The following is a 12,674-nucleotide window of genomic DNA, read 5'->3' on the forward strand; positions in this document are numbered from 1 at the left end:
TCATTAAAATCACCTTAAATGCATGCATGACCTGCACAAGGAACCATGTAAAGCTGATGCAACGCGCTCAGATGGTCTGGATGTGGTTAAACTTCTAAATGAAAGTCTTTGGGAAAAGTTAAGAGATCATAGATGCCAAACTTTACTGAGGTCAAGAGGAAGGAGCACAGATGTGGAATCTGAAGAAGAGAGTACTGCTGCACAGCCATGGTCGTGGCCGGGCAATTTTAGGCAAAATTAGGCCATTTGAAAGTGAAAGTTCCAAAGTTTTGAAATTTAGATGCGTGCCGTAACACCACCATCAGGACTATTGTCTTGTGTTTCCAATTGAGGACATCTAGTATTTTGATGTATCATCAGCATCACCCTTGCTGGGGCTTGAACTGACAACCTCTAGCACTAAGAACCAGCTCCTAACTCACTGAGCTACAGTAATTGTCTGGAAGTGAGGCCTCTTGAGTGGCTTCTCAAATAGACTCAGGGAGTCACCGACGGGCAGCTGTTGTGAAGGCAGATTTCAAAAATTGTCAAAATGTCGGAAATTCTGTTATCTTGACAAAAATCTGAAAATACATACATTGCATCTAGATAGCATGGCAATGTCGGTGATTTGTTTTTAACGATAAGTGTGTTGCTTCATCAGAGAAAATCTGATGTTTAAAAATACCACTCTTACATTGACTGCAGTTGTTCCCAAGAGAGCAGAATTCAAAATGTTGTAGAAAATGTAGTTTTTGAGATAAAATTCTGACATTATTTTGCTTCATCAACCATGACTTCAAAATATTGTCAATTTTTTTCAGGAAGATTGAAAATGTTTTCAGCAAGAATTGGATGGTATGTTTACAGTACTGTTTACAGTCAAACATTGTCATGCACTGTAGACTCAATTTTCGATAAATCAAAACATCTGTGTGGATTGTTTGTGTAGGACGGTCTGGAAATGCTCTCTAGCAAGTTTGCTGTCAATTGACATATCCTTGGAGTTGAGTAAATCTGGCATTGGGCGGGGCATTTCTGGAAAGTTTTTTTTCACTGATTATGAATGGGAGTAGGATTTCCTCAGAAGAAGAAAAAGAAGAACATTGAGGAAGACAATAGGGTCAATAACCAGTAATTTATTTTGTAGTTGCAACAAATCTTACAAAGGTGTGGTAAAATGGAAAGATTATCTAAGATGGGTATAAATGTGTGACTTTCCAATGGCTGATGTTCCTACTGGTTTGTGCGTTTGGTTGACACGCTTTTCCAAAAGAGTTAATGTTTTCCTTGTCCATGATGTATCAAAATTTACAACCAAGGCTTACCCTAGTAATACCCTTAGAGTTATAAGATCTCACATACATGGATATATTAAACAAATACAACCCTTATCAATTTTATACATTCCCTAATTCACAACAACATAAAAACCTTCATTTGGAGTGATATGCAGAATCTTTATTTTGCACAAGAATACAATAACACCATGTAAATGCGTTGAGGAGCAACAACACACGTATACTGTTGTCCATTATTCATGGCATATATTAAAACTGGAGTATTTGATTCTTGATTCTTCTTGGTGCCTTTACTGTATCTCCATGGCCTGTGGACAGATCAGAGAGAAGAGATGTGTGTTCAAATAGTTTGCTTTCTGTATATGTTTCGATCTTTGGGGGGGAAGACGGGACATTGGTAGTTTTTGAAATATTCCTCATTAAAAGTAGCTTTTGGCCTTCACCAGATGGAGTCTTGCTTGTTTTTTTTAAATGCTTCATATTCAGCCTTGCAGCTTCCAGTAACAGTGAGGAAGCAGCAGCAGTTATAGCCTGACCAGAGCTGACTAATATACTGTATAATAATATTCTCTCAAGTCATACAACCACCTCTTGCACACCTATGGATGGTGTAAGACTAAATGTAAAATGTGTTGTGATTATATTGTGCATTTCTACTTCCGTCAACCACTTTTACTGTAAAAACCACACCACACCCACCAATGATACAGTGCACTGATACACCACTGCTGGGGCTCAGTCCCCTGCATCAGGACACTTTGAAACTGCGGGAGCCAGGACTTTAACCACTGATCTTCCACTAACTGGAAACAAGTCAATGATTTGGGTTCAGAGAGTAAGAAATTTATGGAAATCATGTTTCAGAGGTTCCTCCGTCACCTCATCTACAGCACACGCTGCTGAACACCGCTGTGGCCCGTGGTGCAACAACACGGTTGAGGCTTAAACATTCAAAGACAACACTCTGATTACCGAAACCCTTCTCGGTTGAGCCTCACTTCATTGGGTCCTGTTGAGAAGACATGACATGTATGTCGGCTGTGGTCATTTATTCAGAGGAGGCGTAAAAACTGTATCCTCTGGAGACTAAAGGTACAAACACACCAATAACAGGAAAAAAACTTAAAAATCTAAAAGAATCAAGGATCTCACCAGTGGAGGTAAAGGGAAGAACAAGAAATAAAACTTACAGCCCATCATACTCTGTGGGTAGTCATCACAAAATAGAGCATGTAATAGAATAGTGGTAGCTCAGGTGGAGTATTTGTATAGAGGAAATTAATACATAGAATATGAGAAACCATGACTCTCTGATACGATGTAAATTCAGTCTTCGTCACTGTACACAGTGAGGGATGTACAGACATGTGGATGGGTGACATGAACATATAGAGATCAGTTATATTTTAAAAATGCTATGCAGACCTAACCTCGTAAAAAAATAAAAATAAAATAATGCCAGTCTTTATTACAGACATTCAGAAAAATAATAGCAGAATTTGAAAACACAGCTGGCCTCCTGCAGCTCTCCACACATCTCATCATGCTGAATGCAAACATGCACTAACCACCCAACAATGTTTATTCACCTTATTATTATACTTTACTGTGAATTTAGTTAACTGTGCAACTACAGTACAAAGCATACGTACGTCATGTAGTTTTGCACATATTCCTAAGTATACATGATGTGATGTGATGTCAATTGTCTTGCACTTTAAGTTTGAGCTTTTAATCTCGTTATACCTGGTATAATGACATTAAAAATATCTGATTCTGATACTTTCAACAGATACACACAACATACAACATGCAGCTGTAGCACAGAGCCTTTGGCTACAGTTAGCACGAGGCTACGATTGGCAACTTTCAACAGAGCACCATGCCTCACAATCAACCAATCAAACAAAAGAAGAACATTAAGATCTCAGCCTATTACCTGATCAGGAGAAATGAGAAGCTCTGTCCATCCTTAAACACCTGACTGATAGAAATACAATCTGAAGGAGGCTCTCTCTCTCTGAGCAGACCTGTCATTGGCTCAAGTCCTGTATCAGGGGCTACATGTCCCATCAAGATGATCTGTAGCTTTTATGGGTGTAGCCAGTGCACTATTTGCATTCAAGTTCGGATTTGGGCTTTTATAAAAAGACTTTGGATTCGTTATTCATATTTGGGAAGAAACCAGAAGTGGGCGCACTAGAGACTTCCGCCGAGCTAGCCGGCTAACTTCCGATTTAGCTCTCAGCTAACTAGAACGGGAATAAAATAATTGAATCGTGCAGCTCTTCTAGACTTTCCAAATGTAATCCGAATGAATGGATCAAATTCTGGTAGTGAAACGAGTCGTTTCGTGGGGTTGTGACACTCAAAAAACTGTATCCACCGTTTTTTGGCACTTCTTTTCCCTTTAAGGTGCATTAGCGCCACCTACTGTGTTGGAGTGTGAACCAGAGTCACCTGGTTCTGTGCTGTTGCTCCTCTGTGATAACGTAAGGGACTGAGCCTGAGGCAGCGTCTCGTGCATGGATGTGATTGGCTCAAAACACGCACCAACATGTTTTTTTTGTTCCATTTTGTTTTAATCTCTTGTAGTTGGCTCAAAATCATGCTCAGAACGCGCATCCATTCATTTTCTTCATAAAAAAGCTCCTGAATAATGAGGAGGCACTTTGAACAGAAAAACTATTCTGGATCAAAGCATTATTTGTGTACTTCCAAATAACATATTGACTGCCGTCCCCTTAAATATGCATACCTATTACAAAGCTAAGTAAGTGCAGCAGACAGGCGTACTGACTTTAGGGCGAGAGGTGGGGTACACCCTGGACAGGCTGACACACAGACAGACAACCATTCACACTCCCATTCAACTGGCAATTTAGACTCGCCAATTAACCTGACCTGCATGTCTCCACACAGAAGGGCCCATCAATATGTAGCGCTTTCAGCTCTATTTTCCTGGCCGCTTCTTCAGATACACACTGCTCACTCTGTCCCTCCTTGACTTCCCTGTCCTGCTCCTGGTTTCCATGGCCACCCTCTCCTCCTACCTGTTGTTGCTGCACAATGACGACTGCAGCTGTAGCAGCAGCCCGGGCAGCAAACATATCAGTGATTTTTTTTTCTCTTTTTAAAAAAAAAACCTGCCTTCTTTCTTTCTTTCTTTCTTTCTTTCTTTCTTTCTTTCTTTCTTTCTTTCTTTCTTTCTTTCTTTCTTTCTTTCTTTCTTTCTTTCTTTCTTTCTTTCTTTCTTTCTTTCTTTCTTTCTTTCATTCACCCCCTACAGCTGCCAAATAATGACCATCCACTCCGGCTTTAAAAGTATAATAATGATGGTGCAACATCTGACCAGTCTCCAAATAGCATTTTCAGACTTGCTACACAAAGAGAAGAATGGCTGAGGATGCTCTAGTGGGGTGTAACTATATAAAATAGATTTTCCCAGTAGTCCTCCACACTATATGTTTCCACTGTGTTTATGTGGAAACCACATGCGCCTGCTGCTCCTTTGACCAGGAGGCTCATGGGCGCTGAGCCCTGCCTGGCTGCCGGCTGATAGGAGTCTACTGATGAGTGCCATCACGTACATACCGCTCCCTCATATTCCCTTTCATGCCTCATGAGGGAACATAATGCCTCTAGCCGAGGGAGGCAATGACAGACTTAGTGGGAGCTCCTGTGTATTTGTGTGTGTTTTTTGACATGTCTGCCTGTGTCTCATCCTCTTTACACTGGCTGACATTCTCCTGTATTCTCCGTCTTATCAAAGCACAGCCTGAGCCTTGCACACAGCCCTCTCCCCGCACAAAGAGACCAGATTAGTGACTTCTAATGGGAATTTATGAAAGGGTTAATCTCTCTGCACTGCCTCCCTTTTTTTTCAGGAAGAGAAAGACAGATGTTATCTTAGCGTTCTAAACCGTTTTCCATTTTAACAACTGCAATTATTTCAGCCTATTTGAAATGGGAGAGAAAGGGAAATGTATCTCTCTCTTTCTCTCTCTCTCTCTTTCTTTCTTTTTTTTTTTTTAGCTCAGCCTGTCTATCATTGTTTAATTGTGTCAGCAAAGTGGAACAGTGTGCCAATGTGACCTTGCACTGCTGCAAATCTTTCGAAATGAGCCTGGATTCACAGGCGGGGAGGTGCACGCCGCAAAACTTTTATTTTAGCACCTATTAAGATAGTAAGATGTATCTAGAACAGTATCTTTGGATTTCCCAAACTAGTTTCCACCCTCCGAAGTCGGTCCGTCTTCTGTTTGCTGATGAAGGAAAGTGCAGGAAAAAACATCAACATCTGAGTGATGAATGGCCGCACAGTTGCTACATGTGATGGGACAGGGTTAGATTTGGGAGTCTGATCACACATGACCGAGTGCTACAGCATTAACCTGGAGAAACCCTATGGTCTTGGACAGAGGTGCACCAAGATGTGTTTGGGCCCCTCCCAACAGGAAAACAGGCCCCTAGAGCACCTTGGAATAACATTGCAATAACACTTTTATCTAAGAGCATCAGTAGCTTCAGATGAAGCAGTGGGAGAGATGGAATATTATGTCAGGAATATGATTTATTTTATTGACATGTCAGATTTGTCTCCATTGAGCCTATTATTCAGTTTATTTCAAAACATGTGGAGATGTGCTCAGAAATGTGTACTGTGTCATCTATAATTCAACCTAATCCATGAAAATAAAAGATAACAGGCCCACAGAGGTCTGCTGCTTCATCCCTCTCACTGCATGTATTCATTTGTAATTTGATTGGCTCTGTTCTCATCTAGAAACCAGACACACTTTAAGTTTAAATCTGAATACAGATACTGATACAGACCGTGCAGCTGATAAGTAGCAGATTGAGTTTTGGGGCTGCGCTGCATTCTGGACTGGAAAGGAGCTGAGATGTAAGAGTTGGGTGGTATTACAGAGCACCATCCAGATACTGATGCAGTATGAATAGAGTAGGAGAGCTGCTCATCAAACATGACATCCTTTTTTCTACTAAGGGCATTTTTACATCAACCATGTATAGTTCACTAACTCAAATTTGGGTAACACTTTACTTGACGCCTATCTCTATAACACATTATAACCATACTTATAATGAGTTATAATGCAGTTCTAAGTATAAACACTCATAAATGATCATAATGCTTTATAACAATAAGCATAACACACTATAAAGCATTTTATCATGACTTATAACATCAGGTATTATAATACGTTGTAACTCGCTGACAATGACCACATCGATAATGCATTATAAATATAGTTATAATGTGTTATAATGGGCTTATAAACGTGCATAACTATCATTATAAACACTTATTAATTATCATAAGGCTTTATAACAATAAACATAAGACATCATAGAGCATTTTATAATGGCTTATAATGTCTTAGTATTACAATAGAGTTATAATGCTCTATAATGTGTTATGCTTATTGTTATATGTGTGAAAGCACCCCAAATCTCTCAGGACACCACTACTGCCCCAAACCCCCCTTTCAGTTGGGCCTCTGATGATGCATGAGGTAGCTGCTAGCTGGTGAATGCATTTAAGATGTTTTAAAGATCTGAAGATCTGAAAAATGTTATCATACAATAGTCTGTACATGCTGTTTACGGGGGAACTATGAACTGTAGCATCAGCAGATTGTCTGCATCTGATTCCTCCAATATCTGGATACTGTGGCCTGGAAACACCTGATCCAGGTTTCTGGTGATTAATCACATTACAGTTATTGAGTAAAACATAACAAAATACGATGGTATGACGATGAAATGTAATAAAAATCTGCCGTCAGCAATGCATATCACAAATTGTATCATCATCCTGCTTTTCCATTACCACAAAGCGGTGAAGCTAAGAAGCTCAGGTAACTGCTGAGTGGCTGAGGAAGCACGACACACCTGCACGCAGACAATCACATTCATTATGCTGAAGCAACGCACAAAGTTCAGAGATAAATCACTGCCAAAAAAAACACAAACAAAAAAACACTAAACTAAACTAAACAAAAAATGAACAATATCGTTTACCACCTCTGTTCACGTACCGTCTGCCAACAAGTGCACAGGCCACAACAAAATAGATGCAGTTTTATCAATGAACATCACTTCTCTGCTGTGAAATTAACTGCAAAGATACAAAGTCTGTAAACAAAGATCATGGAAATAGGAAACTGAAAATCTTGTGTCTTTGATAATAAAAAAAAGATCCAATTGATGAAATTCACCACTCTCTGCTCTCTGTCTGTGTGTGTGTGTGTGTCTGTCAGCCTCAGACCCGTGGGTCCGGTGTCCGGCGTGAGCGTGCGGGTCAGTAAACCGAGGGTCAGACATAACAGCGGGATGTCTGGGTGAAGCGGTGTAATCTCTGTCCTGTGTTGTTGTGCTGGAGGTAGATAACGACGGTGTCAGACCAAAATCTCTCTGTGCCGTCATATGACTGTGTATTCTGAGGATTAAAGGCGACAGCAGCCTCCAGCTGATAGCAGGTTTCCCCAACAGCACGACGCGACGCTGTGGACGACCCTCACGCGGGGACGGAGAGGGACAGTGTGGGAGTAATTTAGCCGGTCCAGCATTTTAGAATAATTTAGGAGCGGGTAAACATGCATGAGTACAGTAAAGAGCTGGTAGAAATCCTTTAAACTTTGCCTGGATCAGACACAGATCCTCATGATCTCTCTACTGTTCATTAGTTTGGATTTGACGCTGTGTGTGAAGCTCTGACTCATGATGGGACTCATTAGGCTCCATCTTTGTATGCAGTGCAGATCTGATCACTATGCCATGATTCCAAATTAACTTATTTTAATGTGATGTTATGGAACACCTCTGGACAGCTGAATGGAGACAGATTAAAGGGATAGTTCAACATTTTGGCAAATTTGCCTATATCCCTATAGTCTTAGGCAGGGGTCGGCGACATTTAGCATTAAAAGAGCCCTTTGGGCCCTTTCCCACCATATCAAAACCCACTCTGAGCCACAAAACTGACCCCCCCCCCCCACCACCCCAAATTGATGTGCAATGCAACAAATGCGTGCCGCTATGGCGTCGCTTTGGGTTGTGACTTGTGAGCACATCTACATTGAAAGTAATCGGTGATGTGCGCACAAAGGACAACATCTGAACGGCCCTCAGGCACAGACACACATGCTTTAACCAAGGAGGGGACCAAAATCACAGAGGTGACCACGTTTGGCTCAGATAGGCAGATAAATTGTAGGGTCAGCTGCAGCAGTAAGGTCAACCCCAAAAAATGCCAGTTTATACAGTATAATGTCCATTTCAGTGTGCCATCATTTCTTGATTTCCATGCCGTACAGCAGCAAACGGTCAACCTGAATATGAGACTCAAATACATCAGTTCAGGGTAAAAATATAAATTTTCAAAAATAATAGCTCATTAAATAATTTCTCTCACCTGGTTAATGTGATTACTGCCCCATAGCCCTATAATAATATATATCCATATCAGGGTTCCACAACAACACACGTCACTTTGATTTTCACGACTGTAAGCTCTCATCTGTGAGACGTGAGCGATGTTTATTTTTTCTGCAGTTAATGGAGGAAATAACCTACATGATGCATAAATGATCAAAAATATTAAAACAAGTTTTATTTTAATGTCACATGAGCAGCCCAGTCTCCAAAGAAATAACTATTGCAATGAAAATAAACTGTCATAAAATGGCCATTATTTATATAATTATATTATTTTTTTCCCAAAATGAGTTCACCCTCTCTAAACCACGGGCACCACAGCAGAGGCGGAGTCGCAGGTTGCCAACCTCTAGTCTTAGGTTCATTACCTTTAATTGTTGGTGCAAGCTGTTTTTTTTGGGCCAGAGACGTGAGCTGCACCGTGCTTTCTTGTTTCCCTCATCAAACTAGATACACAATCCAACAACTCCAAAACGCTCTCGTGGACAAACTGGGACCTGCACATTCACAGTAGCTATGAAATAATAATGTATAATTATGTAAGGTTACGACAGATGAAGCAAATACTTGCATTTCTGAAATCACTCGGCCCAGCAGTCGTGTCTGGGATGTAGTTCAGTCTCTTAATGTTACATCATAATTTCAGCGTGGTGAATGTGCAGGTCACAACTTGTCCTCGAGAGTGTTTTAGAGTTGTTGGATTGTGTATTTAGTTTGATGAAGGAAACGCGGAAGTACGGTGCAGCTCACGTCTCTGCCCCGCCGATCTAAAAACAGCTTTTGCACCAACAATTAAAGGTAATGAGGCTATCCCTATGACTAGAGGTTACATTGAAATAAAAACAGCAATAGCGGCATGAGGGAGGAATGAAAGACAGGTTCAGAAAATAAGGTTTGTTGACAGCTCGGTTTTCACTTGCAAGATTCGCAGCAGCCAGAGAGATAAATATGCTTAGAACACGGCTCTCTTGAATACTCGATTCTGATTGGTCAATCACCAATATTCTGCGGTGTTTATTTCTCGATAGACCACCGCTGAGCGGACCGTTGCTAGGGACTCCATAGCAACGGCCGACTCTGCATGTCCGGTCACGGCCGCTGTTTTGCTGAGCCTCCTCCCGTTCGTGCATTTGAAGCCTTTGATAATCAATCAGTGGATCGATGGATTACCATACACGTTACGATGTATTTTGTGTAGTCGTACCTGTCATAAACAAGAGATTATGGGGTGCGTTTGTGTCGCGGAGCTACAGAGAGGAGAGGAGCTGTGACACGGTCAGAAGTTCTGATGCAAGTTTACTTTTCAGCCACGATGTGGAAATAACTTAGGAGCCTCCACTCTCCCTGTAACAGGTTACAAGTCGTTTATCTAACATCACTATTAGTCCGAAGCTATTTAATGACGGTAAAAATGAAACATAAAGTAAATATCCTGCATACTTTCTCTTTTCTGTGCTGCGCTGGTCAGAGCGGCGTCCCGAGCAACGGTCTAATTTTACATGAATAAAATCTCTTTTTATCATTATTTTGTGTTACATTATTGAATGATTTAGTTGTAGGCCGTGTTCTAAGCGGGATAATGTATAGTTGGTCGGTTGTTATGGAGAAATAAACCCCTTCAGGTTGTATGAAACCCCTCCGCTTCGCGTCGGGGTTCCATACAACCTGTCGGGGTTTATTTCTCCATAACAACCTCCGAACTATACATTATCCCTTACATAGATACATTTACAAAAAAACAATACAAAAAAACAAAACAAAGAAAACAACGATACAAAAAAAAACAAACACCATGACTTTTTACAAAATTGTTTTCCACAAAACAGCTGCTGGGCAGGATGTGCTACAGGTGTTGATTAGAGGATGTGCAAAAGATACACAGCGTGGACGAGATGTGTTGTGTGCAGTGATGGTGCTATGGGGTGTTTTACTGTAATGTGGTTGCTGGTGATTGATGAGGGCAGACACAGAGGAAGCAGGGTGCTGGTCCCGATACAGACAAACATGTCTTAAAACAATTTGTCCTTTATATTCCCATGTCAGGTCTGCAGAGTGCGCATGATAAATAGGACAGAGAGGATGACAGATATGAATGTGCTACAATAAATACAGCATGTATATGGGCTGGAACATGCTGAGATATGCAAAGAGTGAACAGGCTGAATATTAGGAAATGTGAATGCAGGGAATTAAAGGCCTTTGCCCTTTTTTCATCTGAAATTGCTGCATGTTTAAAAATAAATACAACCTCATGTTATGTCAATGAACTTTTATACACGGACTCTGAAACCTTTGTCTGTCAAAGTTTTCGGAACAGGTTCCACTTTTGATTTTTGGGACCAGTCACATCAGTGTTTGGAGGCTGTTCCAGAGATCCCAGCTGAGCTGCCTCAGTGTGTGTGTGTGTGTGTGTGTGTGTGTGTGTGTGTCCTAGACATACTGCCACCTGCTGTTCAGGATCAATTGGATCACAGAAATTGTTTGTCTTCTTTTTAATATTTGTCTCCAGTACAGCTAATGATCTATCAAACGGGATCACTGACATCTTAAAATAAATATGGAAGTGATCAGGAAAGTTCTGCAGCTCCTTCACAAGCACTCACTCCGCTTCTCCTTGACCTCCTCTTGACCCAATATTTTCTTTTTTCCTTTTCCTTTTCTTTTTAACAAGTGGGAGGACCACAACCTATTCCTCACCGCTTCATGACCTTTGTCTCAATTTGCAAGTTTTGGAGTAGAAAATAAAACCGCATGATAATAAAACTCATCAAACTCAGTGTGCGTAGCGATTTTTGTCAGATGACAGATTACAAAAACGAATACAACAAAAACGGACTTGGTTAAGATAAGTATGATAACTCAATGAACTATACAGTGAAACCAGAGAGTGGAGCAGGGTGAGAGATCCCCCAGAACTCTTCATTTACACACTGTTAAAATAACAGCATAGAAAACCTGCTCCTGTGTGTGTGTGTGTGTGTGTGTGTTTAGATCAGGGGACTACTTCATTATTGAACCCAGCCCCCCCTCAGCCACTTAATCTGACTCTGTTGAGATCACAATAAATAATTATAAACTTTATTTATATAGCACTTTTCTTAAAGTTCTTAGCAAACAAAGACCACAGGGATTATAAAACAGAAGAATAAACACATGAAACACATTAATGCATCATATCAAACATTCATAAAGGCTTTTCGATAAACCAATGGGTCACACTTTATTTGACGCCTATCTCTATAACACATTATAACCATATTTATAAGTAAGGGATAATGTATAGTTCGGAGGTTGTTATGGAGAAATAAACCCCGACAGGTTGTATGGAACCCCGACGCGAAGCGGAGGGGTTCCATACAACCTGAAGGGGTTTATTTCTCCATAACAACCGACCAACTATACATTATCCCGCTTAGAACACGGCCTACAACTAAATCATTCAATAATGTAACACAAAATAATGATAAAAAGAGATTTTATTCATGTAAAATTAGACCGTTGCTCGGGACGCCGCTCTGACCAGCGCAGCACAGAAAAGAGAAAGTATGCAGGATATTTACTTTATGTTTCATTTTTACCGTCATTAAATAGCTTCGGACTAATAGTGATGTTAGATAAACGACTTGTAACCTGTTACAGGGAGAGTGGAGGCTCCTAAGTTATTTCCACATCGTGGCTGAAAAGTAAACTTGCATCAGAACTTCTGACCGTGTCACAGCTCCTCTCCTCTCTGTAGCTCCGCGACACAAACGCACCCCATAATCTCTTGTTTATGACAGGTACGACTACACAAAATACATCGTAACGTGTATGGTAATCCATCGATCCACTGATTGATTATCAAAGGCTTCAAATGCACGAACGGGAGGAGGCTCAGCAAAACAGCGGCCGTGACCGGACATGCAGAGTCGGCCGTTGCTATGGAGTCCCTAG

This window comes from Trachurus japonicus, chromosome 10, assembly GCF_045865225.1.
Source record: "Trachurus japonicus isolate A0001 chromosome 10, Traja_1.0".
Taxonomy (NCBI): domain Eukaryota; kingdom Metazoa; phylum Chordata; class Actinopteri; order Carangiformes; family Carangidae; genus Trachurus; species Trachurus japonicus.